This window comes from Salvia miltiorrhiza, chromosome 2 (genome assembly GCF_028751815.1).
Source record: "Salvia miltiorrhiza cultivar Shanhuang (shh) chromosome 2, IMPLAD_Smil_shh, whole genome shotgun sequence".
NCBI classification, from domain to species: Eukaryota; Viridiplantae; Streptophyta; class Magnoliopsida; order Lamiales; family Lamiaceae; genus Salvia; species Salvia miltiorrhiza.
The window spans coordinates 22,805,686-22,818,629 of NC_080388.1; the positions used below are offsets into that span (position 1 = coordinate 22,805,686).

At 37.3% G+C, this 12,944-nt stretch overlaps 2 long non-coding RNA genes across 2 annotated transcripts; both read right to left on the bottom strand.

The window, feature by feature from the left end:
* Positions 1-304: 304 nt before the first annotated feature.
* Positions 305-3,333, bottom strand: LOC131011614 (uncharacterized). Its single transcript, XR_009097048.1, has 3 exons — positions 2,914-3,333; positions 909-970; positions 305-398 (listed from the first exon to the last, which is right to left on the bottom strand). It is a non-coding gene; the product is annotated as an uncharacterized LOC131011614 (long non-coding RNA).
* Positions 3,334-9,635: 6,302 nt separating this feature from the next.
* Positions 9,636-12,664, bottom strand: LOC131011615 (uncharacterized). The gene is made up of 3 exons (XR_009097049.1): positions 12,245-12,664; positions 10,240-10,301; positions 9,636-9,729 (listed from the first exon to the last, which is right to left on the bottom strand). It is a non-coding gene; the product is annotated as an uncharacterized LOC131011615 (long non-coding RNA).
* Between the last annotated feature and the right edge of the window lie 280 nt (positions 12,665-12,944).

The window sequence follows — 12,944 nt, forward strand, 5'->3', positions numbered from 1 at the left end:
CGACTATTTTTAAAAGAATAAAAGATAAGAAGAATAGGTCGAACATCAAGCGGAAGCTTGCATCAAAGCATGCTAAGGAAAATCATCATAAATGAACCCAAGGGTAAAATCGTCAACGTCGTTATAACTTTTTAATTATCAGGAATTTCACGAACAAAAACAAAACGGGTATAGCTCATTTTTCATAAGGAATCATAAAATGCAGAGTATCGCAGCAAAAGGCGAATCGATTACATGTATGAAGACACATAACCGTGAGTAAATTGCTTGATTTCAAAAGAAAACAAAGTATCTCAATCCTCAGGACTCTATTAACATGAAGGCAATACGAAAACATAATTACATCGATTGAAACGTTTCCCCCACTAGCACCAGACCAATCTCGCTCCTCGCTTAGCCTGCACATTTAGAAATACATGCAGGGCATGAGTACATAATACTCAGTGAGCAAACGCCGAAAAACAAGAAAGGCGCTCTTAGAGCTATAAGTTTGAAGCTTGCCACATCTCAGCAGTACACAGAAATAAAGTTAGCGTAAATGAATCTGTGCATGCAGTTTTCATAATCATGATATCATAAAGAAACGACTGCAGTCAAAGATCTCAACATGTATGCACCACATCTACAACTCGTTATTATCAAAGGTACTGAGAAGTATGCCTCCCTCTCAAGTACCGTGACCGGCCGACCCGAAGACGGCTCACAGTCACCTCTGTGCACAAAATCCCGCTTGTGGCAGGACCGAATTCGTCTCAGTAGAGGGTAACACACAAGTCATTATCAACAAAAATCGGCAAGTCAAACAGTTCTCAAATATCATTTATCTCAAAGCATTTGATAAATTCATAACATCATCAAAACAGTTTCGAAAGCTCGTATGATATATGTATACTCAAAATATTGCCCACCTGAAGTCCTTCGCTTATTCTGGAAAGAAATCAGGCAACTTACTTCTTCGTCTCGCTCGGGCCTTCATATGTCATCATCACATCGTCATCGTCATCGAAGGTTCATGTGATAAAACAAACCTTAGTCAGAACTCAATTTCCAAATCCAATCTCTTCTTTACTTTAACTTCTCACTCAACGTCTATTTACCCGTTATAACTCAATCCCTAGGTATACTCGGCTTCTAAGGATTCACACGTCCAATTTTCGACTTAACTCTCAACTCGACTCAAACTCATAGCAAACAAGCACATAAACAAGTATAAACACTTAAGCATATTAAAAACACACATAGACAAGTCGAAAACAAGCTTTACTCTGCACTGACTCAACTTTAAAACCTCACCAGACTCTGTACAGAACTCTCCTGGGGTCGTAACTTATACCAAAAGAAACCTCTTTGAGTCTAGTTTCATTTAAAAAAAAGTAGGATCAAAAACTCCAAGTATTTTAGGAGATATGACTGTTTTACTACAGTCTACCATATTCGGCAGTTTTTAGCAATCGAAAAGTTTGATTTTTAAAAATAGTAAACGTTGTCAAAACGATCTGAAATTTTGTGGTAACTTAGATAAGACACTCAGGTCTCAACCATAAAAATTTGGGTTCCAGAATGCTAAGGAAAGCTACTGGAAACGATGACTCTATTGGCTACTCACCGAACAATTCGGCAGAACGTAGCAGTTTTAGTTTTACATTTTATAAAAATAGCAAACGAAGTCCAAATGACTTGAAATTTTACCGGTATTCTCAAGACTCTCAAATATACTTACCATAAAATTTTCAGGGTGTTTGGGTATCAAGAACCCCCCGAAAACAGTGAGTCAGCGCGTCGTGAAAAACGACTCCGAAACATACACACAAACAAACATGCTCAACTCAACATTTAAACCATGCAAACTCATCAAAACTCATTTTAAGCACTTAAAGCACTTAAAAACATTCAAATACATCAAAATACTCGTAATATACAATCTCGACTCTTGTCTTTCATCATCAACTCAAATCTCATAGAAAACATTTCAACGAACGTATCTAACAAATTCCTTTTCAATATCATGCTCGAAATTTCTCAAATACTCAAATATGATCATTTACATCATATAACTCATTATTCACATATTTACTCTCTTTTTATCATATAAACTAGATTTTATAGAAAATCCATGTATCAACATAAAACTCTCAACAAACAAGGATAAAGTTCTCATAATGATCATAGAGCAATTAAACCTTATTTTATAAAGCATCAAACTCACATCATATAAAAACTCAAAATTTCATACAAACTAAAATAAGCCAAAATTTTATTTAGCCTACAATAGACTTAATCAAATATACAAAAACACTACTATCATGCTTAAAAACATACATCTCAAGCAAAACCACTTAAATAACACATAGACTAGAAAGTCCTAATTTTTACTAAACTAACTCTTTGAATTTTTTTACAAACACACACAAATCTTTAATCAACTTATAGATCTTTCATTTTTAACCAATTAATCCCACATCAAAACCATCAATTCACAAATTAGCGCATTATTACACATATCCCTAATTTTATTAAACTAACTCACATCAAAATCATCCATCGACATCATATACCCAAATTACTCCATCAATCATCATCATATACATCTCATGAACTCATCTACATCATCAATTCATCATTTAACTCATTGACTCAAAAGTTCTCATTTTTGGGTAAACTAACTCCCATCGAAGTTTCACATTTCAAGACACATATTTCACAACATATATCAAACATCAATACACATCACATAACTCTCATTTTTCACCCCAAATCAAGAAAAGAAAAAGAAAAATTTTTGAAGGGATGGAGACCCTTTTTTTTCGAAAATTATGGAAAATAGGGAGGGGTGATTTTCTTGCTTCATCTTTCAAGAATACACTCACACAACATCCTTCAAGCAAGAATTTAAAAAAAAACATGGCCACTTACCCAAGTTCTCACCAAAATTCTCACTTTCTCACTCTACTTTGGAGCTTCTTCTTCAAGGATTTTCTTGATTATAAGTGGATAGAATAGGTTTATGGAGGATATTAGAGTGATTTGAAGTGTTTGGTAATATTTTAGGAAGCTTCGAAGGTTTCCATCAATGGAGGAAAATGGTGGAATTGATAAATGGAGAAGATGAGTGTGTGTTGGGAGAAAATGTGTGTGAGGGAGAGAGATGATGGCCGAAAATTGTAGTGAGGGAGAGAGAGGTTTGGCTTTGCAAGATTGAATTTGATCTTGTGATCTTTAAAGGAGATTTCCAAATCTTGGAGAATATTTGCAATTAATGGATGATCTCTCTCTCTCTAATCTCTCTCTAATCTCTACACTCTCCATAATATACTCTCAATCTCTACTCTCTCAAACTCTATACTTAGTCATTTAAGGCATATAACATATGGTAGTGAAATTAAAATAAAGTGTGAGAAGTGTGATTAAATAAAAATCACAATAACTATGGAAATGTCACTCATTAATAAAATACCATAGTATAATTATTCATGTGACCAAAATAATAATTATAGCACTATTATTAGTGCACTCACTCAATTATAATATTCCTCTTCGTAGGAAAAATAATTTAAAAAAAAATATTATGCTTGGAAAAATTTCCATAAACCGACATCATTCGATTTCTCGGTAAAAATAAACCGCACTTGCTTTGAAAACTTAATCAAAATTCCAAGCGCTAAAGTCCTCAAATAAAAAAAATATAATAATTTGCTCATAAAGACATACGTAACAAAAATCACATAATCAATTAGTCACGTAAGTTCACATAATATCACGTCAAAGCAGTCGACAAACACAAACAAACTAGACGTCTCTCTGACCGACTCTTTTCATCAAGGTTCTCACTCTTTCTTCCTCGACTCTATGTCAAACTCATTATTCCTATTTTCTTAATAGGACAGTAAATCTCTGATAACTCGGTATCCGGTAATTCTATTCCCGGTAGTCGGAAATAAAATAAAATCTCAACTCAATTCAATCAGTATCTCTAACTCAACTCATTTCTTAAATCTCTTCACTCTAACTCTATCATTGGTTTGTCCACTCATATCTCTATTAAAAAGACAATCTGTCTTATCTGGTCATAAAAAAAAAGTAGTCTCGCATCTCGACATCTCAGTACTCTCAATAGTGTTAAGACACTACCTCACAACATAAGGAAAAGTACGGGGTGTTACATCCTACCCCCCTTAAAAAAAATTTCGTCCCGAAATTTGAGTTAATCACCTTCAGGAAAAAGCTCTGGGTACTTATCTTTCATTTTCTCTTCAAGTTCCCATGTTGATTCTTCTTGACCGTGATGTCTCCATTGGATTTTCGCCAAAGGAATCGACTTGTTCCTCAATTGTTGGATCTTCCGGTCCAGAATAGCATCAGGTCTCTCCTCGTAGCTCAAATCTGGTTCCAAGGACACTTCTTCCTGGTGGATGACGTGTTTCGAGACAAACACGTACCTGCTTAGTTAAGACACATGGAAAAACGTCATAGACGTTCGCGAAGCTCGGAGGCATCGCTAGTTTATAGGCTACAGGGCCTACTTTCTCTAGTACATCATAAGGTCCTATATATCTCGGTTTGAACTTTCCTTTAATAAAAACGATACACTCCCCAAGATAGGGAGAACTTAAAGAAACATTGTCTCTAACGTCAAAAGAATCTATCAACGATTACTCAATTGTTGGGTTTCCTTCTATTGTGGAAGTCTCTAATAGGTGTAATTTGTATAAGGTTGCCAAAGTGGCGCCTTCACGTGTTAACACGTCAAACATCTTTCTACGAAAGATGCCATCTCTTGCTTCATTCCTTCCCACCAAAACTTTATTTTCGAGTCTTGGTACATCTTCGTACTTCCTGGATGTGCGGTATAAGGGGTGTCATGAGCTTCACTCATGATTTCATTCTTCAGCTCTTCTTTATCAGGCACACACAGTCTCCTTTCAAACAAAATGGCATTACTATAAACTCATAGTGTCTTTATCTCGTATGAAATGTCATCTTCGGAATATCTTTCGATCGTATCTTCAGCTGATGGTATCCCGTTCTCAAGTCAATCTTCGAAAAAGTGCTCGCTCCTTGTAGTTGATCGAACAGATCATCGATTCGAAGTAACGGATACTTATTCTTTAACGTCACTTTGTTCAACTCTCGATAGTCGATACACAACCTCAAGCTTACATCCTTCTTCTTAACAAAAAGAACTGGTGCTTCCCACGGGAAAACACTAGGTCGAGTGAAATTCATGTCTAGAAGTTCTTGGAGTTGCAGCTTTAACTCTTGCAACTCTGTGAAGGCCATTCTGTACGGCGCTTTCAACGTCGGTGCGGCGCCAGGCTCTAAATCGATCGTAAACTCAAGCTGTCGATCTGGTGGTAATCCTGGTAAAGTTTCAGGAAAAAACATCTTTGTACTCTCGCACGACGGGCATGTCATCAACGTTTGTCTTGGATCTCTCTCTCTGGTTTAGATATACAACGTACGCGGTTGTATCTTTTCTCTGCAAAAGCTTTCTTGCTTGCAGTGCCGAGATGATCTGCGTCTTCTTCCATTTTCCCTCAATACCAATGAAAGAAGTAGGTTCTTGGCCAGGTGGCTGAAAAGATATCCATCTCTCCTTGCATTGTATCTTCGCATGGTTCTCCTCTAACCAGTCAATTCCCAAAATTATATCCAAGTGCCACATAGGCATCAATCTCAGGTTTCTAGCCTCGAGCTTAATCGATTCTAACTTAAATTCTAAGTTAGGTCACACGGATAAAACCGTAGTAGTTCTGCCTATGGGTGTGGTTAGTCTTTAGAGGTTGTGGAGCAGGCTCCACGTTCAGTATCGAACAAAAATACTATGGGCGCACCTTTCATCTCGCCTATACCTGTCAAATTTCCTCGATTCTTGTCCGGTGCTTTCTGCTCAAGCGCGAACAGTCTCTGGTGATGCGGTTGATTCGCCTGCCGGGCTGGTGGTTGCCTTCTTGACTGACGTGGTCGATAGGCTGGCTATTGTCGCTGTGGTGGCGGTAGCGGTAGATTTCCCTCCATCGCCTTGATTGCGGATGAAAATGACTCGATCTTCCTCCGCTTCCTCCTTGTTGACGATTTGGGCATTGATTCGAAAAATGTCCAACCCTTACGCAGGTGTAACAGCTATTCTATCTCATCTTGCATTCTCTCAGATGTAATTTATTGCACTTCTGGCAGGATGGTATTCCTCTTGATCCTTAAGAAACTGTTGCGGGGCAGTTGGGCCAACGTAAGGCCGTTTATCTATATTCTGATAATAAGGTGGTGCATTTTTACTCTGCCACGACTTCTTGGGACCTTGGCTTCGAACGTCCCATTTTCTCTCTCCTTCTTGCCCTCGTCCAGAAAAAGGTGGATTTCACGTTTGAGTGCTCTAATTCGATTGGGGTGCTAAAGCTTGAATCGCTTTCTCTGGCTGCATTGTTAGTTCCATATCTAGCGCTCTATTTAATGCTTCAGTACACATAAACGCACTCTAATTCGTTAAATCAACTCGAATCTCTTGTCTTAATCCCGATCGAAACAATTCTGACATCTTCTCGTTCCTCTACTCGATATGTGGCATACCGAACCAAGTCACGAAACTGACGTTCGTATTCAGCTACGGTTTTATTGCCTTATCTCATATTAACAACTCTATTTCTTTCTTCATTCGGTTTTTCTTTCTCGGCGGTAGTCTAAGGGAACATATATCAACCTTAGAACTAATTCTCATAACTCACAAATCATAAGACTCTTACTCAACATCATACTATTTTCTCAATTTTCATAACTCAATGTCAAAGACATGGTTCATGTCTATCATCACAACATCAGATCAAAGTTCTACTCAAGCATAGAGACTCTCTGGTCATCGTCATATAGATATATAAGAAAATTTTCTCTTTCGAGAACTCTTACTAATTGCGGGGCATAACGAAAATAAAACATCCCCTAATATACGACGATGCTACATCTATACTAGTCGTCATCTCAGTCTGCTATCGTGGAATACATTATCTGCTCTAACCTGTCATCTCGATCTCCTTGAATCTGCTATTGCCTACTCTGGCTTAGCATCACTTCTTCTCATCCTCGAAATGGTTAGCTTTCTGCATAACTGGCTAATAAAAGAAAATTCATGGTCGAAAAGTTGTGCTCGTCCCGTAATAATTATATCCTACGACTGCTCTCATAAATCGTGGTTCTCCCAATCACTCTTCTTGTTATGCCATCCTAGTTACCTAGACATTCCTAACTCTTGTCAGATGTGGTAGGGAATAGGATGTGATGAATAAAAATGTTTGATCTTTGTACAAGACGAGCTCAAGTAATGGAATGATTCCATAACAGCCAGTGCTATCTCAAGGATAATGAAGAAGTTACAATCAAAGGAAGATTAAAAGCTAGAACAGAAACTAGAATAAAAACTGAGATATGGTATGATGGAAGTGAATCAATACTGGAAATAGAAGCAACCCATTAAGTGGAAAATGATGGAAAATGAATAAATTGTCCACTGTTAAAGCAAGGGGTAAGGATTTCCAATACAAACGGCTCAGGCTCAAACACAGTGGATCTGGAAAAAATTTCTCAATAACAAATAGTTCATCTCCTATAGGAGTTCAAATGGATGCAGAAAAATTCAAATACGACCAAGCGGAATAGGGACTTAATAAGTCTACTCTCATGACTACTCTAGCGATGAAAAACGCGGTCCCGGTGGAAGTACCTCTATTTCAAAGTACAATTGGTCAATAGTATCTATGCATCCCATAAGGTCTCCATAATACGTTCATCCTATTAGGGTCGTGTCTATAATTTGCGATGAAATCTCTAACTCTCTCCGTATCGTCTCAACGGTTGGTTTCTCTGCTCCTCTTCTTCATCTTCTTCTCGGTTTATGTTCTTTCAGTTCCCTCTTCTTCTCGGAGGTATACTATAAAGGAAAAAAAAAAATATATATATATAACTATCGGCCCCGAAACTAGCCGTTCGTCAGTACGAAATACAAATTCTCTTTTTCTCACTTCACTTCTATATCTCATGTGCGATCTCAAAATTCTCAAAATTCTCGTCTACTCTATTTTTCGTCTATCATCGTTCGTAGTTCTCATCAATCTCTATTTCTCATTTATCATCAAGCATCAACATCATCATCATCATCATTCTCAAAGCTCTGATAAAGATAGTGAAACTCACTAATCATCTACATCTCTGTATATATATATATATATATATATATATATAAGGAAAACTGCCTCTCTCTCGAGGTCTTTTACAAAAGTAGGATCCTATGTACAAAGGCCCTAACACTAAAATGATGCTTTAACTATACAAGCATCATAGGTACTAAGTACCTATAGATATATACTATCTACACATACACACTATGCTATGCTTCTCTACCTATATATATGTATATATATAACAACTATGCATCTATACATATGTACGCGTCTACTAGATACACGTGATCGCTAGTCGTCGTCTCCTGAAATCCTGCTCGTCGCATCGTCAACCTCCATATCCTCACTCGGCTCCGTCTCCTCGCTCGGCTCCGACTCCTGACTCTCGTACTCGTCGATCAGTCGGTAGATGCTATCGTCGCTCGGCTCATCCTCGACATCGGTGTCCACCATCGGACCATAAATCGGCACCTCGGGGATAGGTACCCATGTCTCGACTCCATCGGTAGTAGTATGACGCTGCAGTGGCTGGGTCCGTCCATAGCCGACCGTCATCTCCAGAGTCTCTTCATCGGGGTCCTCCTCGTCGCTGTAGAGCTGGGCTGGCCGAGATCCTCCCTCCTGGGCATCTCGGGACGGTGGGTAGAGAATTGGATGCATAAATAACTGAAACTCCAACGTTCTCGGCTCCGGTAAGGGAACGACCCTCGGATAAGGATCATAGGGCACTCGCTCAATCTGAGGCTCAGATGAAACTGGAATCGGATCAGCTGGGGGTGGAGGTGCAATCGGAAACAGCTCCTCGGGAAGTGGGGGCACAACAACTGCCTCATATCAGAATCCATCACCTCAAACATTTCCGTCATCATAACAATACATAACTCGTTAGTAAACCAAACTCAACTCTCAACAGGAAAGCAACAAGAAACAACATCAACCTCTTACCTCGTTAAGCCGGAGGAGATGGGGTGCTGGGGTTTCGTTTCGAACTAACTCTCAAACTAGCCTAAGAATTCAAATTAGACTAGTACTCAATTTTAAAGAGTAGAAGCAATCAAAGGTTCAACTCAGTCAAGCAATAGACTCAGAGCAGATGACCTGCTCTGATACCACCCTGTCGCAGCCCGATTCCCGACACTAGTGATAGTGGGGTACGAGTATCGATACGACTATTTTTAAAAGAATAAAAGATAAGAAGAATAGGTCGAACATCAAGCGGAAGCTTGCATCAAAGCATGCTAAGGAAAATCATCATAAATGAACCCAAGGGTAAAATCGTCAACGTCGTTATAACTTTTTAATTATCAGGAATTTCACGAACAAAAACAAAACGGGTATAGCTCATTTTTCATAAGGAATCATAAAATGCAGAGTATCGCAGCAAAAGGCGAATCGATTACATGTATGAAGACACATAACCGTGAGTAAATTGCTTGATTTCAAAAGAAAACAAAGTATCTCAATCCTCAGGACTCTATTAACATGAAGGCAATACGAAAACATAATTACATCGATTGAAACGTTTCCCCCACTAGCACCAGACCAATCTCGCTCCTCGCTTAGCCTGCACATTTAGAAATACATGCAGGGCATGAGTACATAATACTCAGTGAGCAAACGCCGAAAAACAAGAAAGGCGCTCTTAGAGCTATAAGTTTGAAGCTTGCCACATCTCAGCAGTACACAGAAATAAAGTTAGCGTAAATGAATCTGTGCATGCAGTTTTCATAATCATGATATCATAAAGAAACGACTGCAGTCAAAGATCTCAACATGTATGCACCACATCTACAACTCGTTATTATCAAAGGTACTGAGAAGTATGCCTCCCTCTCAAGTACCGTGACCGGCCGACCCGAAGACGGCTCACAGTCACCTCTGTGCACAAAATCCCGCTTGTGGCAGGACCGAATTCGTCTCAGTAGAGGGTAACACACAAGTCATTATCAACAAAAATCGGCAAGTCAAACAGTTCTCAAATATCATTTATCTCAAAGCATTTGATAAATTCATAACATCATCAAAACAGTTTCGAAAGCTCGTATGATATATGTATACTCAAAATATTGCCCACCTGAAGTCCTTCGCTTATTCTGGAAAGAAATCAGGCAACTTACTTCTTCGTCTCGCTCGGGCCTTCATATGTCATCATCACATCGTCATCGTCATCGAAGGTTCATGTGATAAAACAAACCTTAGTCAGAACTCAATTTCCAAATCCAATCTCTTCTTTACTTTAACTTCTCACTCAACGTCTATTTACCCGTTATAACTCAATCCCTAGGTATACTCGGCTTCTAAGGATTCACACGTCCAATTTTCGACTTAACTCTCAACTCGACTCAAACTCATAGCAAACAAGCACATAAACAAGTATAAACACTTAAGCATATTAAAAACACACATAGACAAGTCGAAAACAAGCTTTACTCTGCACTGACTCAACTTTAAAACCTCACCAGACTCTGTACAGAACTCTCCTGGGGTCGTAACTTATACCAAAAGAAACCTCTTTGAGTCTAGTTTCATTTAAAAAAAAGTAGGATCAAAAACTCCAAGTATTTTAGGAGATATGACTGTTTTACTACAGTCTACCATATTCGGCAGTTTTTAGCAATCGAAAAGTTTGATTTTTAAAAATAGTAAACGTTGTCAAAACGATCTGAAATTTTGTGGTAACTTAGATAAGACACTCAGGTCTCAACCATAAAAATTTGGGTTCCAGAATGCTAAGGAAAGCTACTGGAAACGATGACTCTATTGGCTACTCACCGAACAATTCGGCAGAACGTAGCAGTTTTAGTTTTACATTTTATAAAAATAGCAAACGAAGTCCAAATGACTTGAAATTTTACCGGTATTCTCAAGACTCTCAAATATACTTACCATAAAATTTTCAGGGTGTTTGGGTATCAAGAACCCCCCGAAAACAGTGAGTCAGCGCGTCGTGAAAAACGACTCCGAAACATACACACAAACAAACATGCTCAACTCAACATTTAAACCATGCAAACTCATCAAAACTCATTTTAAGCACTTAAAGCACTTAAAAACATTCAAATACATCAAAATACTCGTAATATACAATCTCGACTCTTGTCTTTCATCATCAACTCAAATCTCATAGAAAACATTTCAACGAACGTATCTAACAAATTCCTTTTCAATATCATGCTCGAAATTTCTCAAATACTCAAATATGATCATTTACATCATATAACTCATTATTCACATATTTACTCTCTTTTTATCATATAAACTAGATTTTATAGAAAATCCATGTATCAACATAAAACTCTCAACAAACAAGGATAAAGTTCTCATAATGATCATAGAGCAATTAAACCTTATTTTATAAAGCATCAAACTCACATCATATAAAAACTCAAAATTTCATACAAACTAAAATAAGCCAAAATTTTATTTAGCCTACAATAGACTTAATCAAATATACAAAAACACTACTATCATGCTTAAAAACATACATCTCAAGCAAAACCACTTAAATAACACATAGACTAGAAAGTCCTAATTTTTACTAAACTAACTCTTTGAATTTTTTTACAAACACACACAAATCTTTAATCAACTTATAGATCTTTCATTTTTAACCAATTAATCCCACATCAAAACCATCAATTCACAAATTAGCGCATTATTACACATATCCCTAATTTTATTAAACTAACTCACATCAAAATCATCCATCGACATCATATACCCAAATTACTCCATCAATCATCATCATATACATCTCATGAACTCATCTACATCATCAATTCATCATTTAACTCATTGACTCAAAAGTTCTCATTTTTGGGTAAACTAACTCCCATCGAAGTTTCACATTTCAAGACACATATTTCACAACATATATCAAACATCAATACACATCACATAACTCTCATTTTTCACCCCAAATCAAGAAAAGAAAAAGAAAAATTTTTGAAGGGATGGAGACCCTTTTTTTTCGAAAATTATGGAAAATAGGGAGGGGTGATTTTCTTGCTTCATCTTTCAAGAATACACTCACACAACATCCTTCAAGCAAGAATTTAAAAAAAAACATGGCCACTTACCCAAGTTCTCACCAAAATTCTCACTTTCTCACTCTACTTTGGAGCTTCTTCTTCAAGGATTTTCTTGATTATAAGTGGATAGAATAGGTTTATGGAGGATATTAGAGTGATTTGAAGTGTTTGGTAATATTTTAGGAAGCTTCGAAGGTTTCCATCAATGGAGGAAAATGGTGGAATTGATAAATGGAGAAGATGAGTGTGTGTTGGGAGAAAATGTGTGTGAGGGAGAGAGATGATGGCCGAAAATTGTAGTGAGGGAGAGAGAGGTTTGGCTTTGCAAGATTGAATTTGATCTTGTGATCTTTAAAGGAGATTTCCAAATCTTGGAGAATATTTGCAATTAATGGATGATCTCTCTCTCTCTAATCTCTCTCTAATCTCTACACTCTCCATAATATACTCTCAATCTCTACTCTCTCAAACTCTATACTTAGTCATTTAAGGCATATAACATATGGTAGTGAAATTAAAATAAAGTGTGAGAAGTGTGATTAAATAAAAATCACAATAACTATGGAAATGTCACTCATTAATAAAATACCATAGTATAATTATTCATGTGACCAAAATAATAATTATAGCACTATTATTAGTGCACTCACTCAATTATAATATTCCTCTTCGTAGGAAAAATAATTTAAAAAAAAATATTATGCTTGGAAAAATTTCCATAAACCGACATCATTCGATTTCTCGGTAA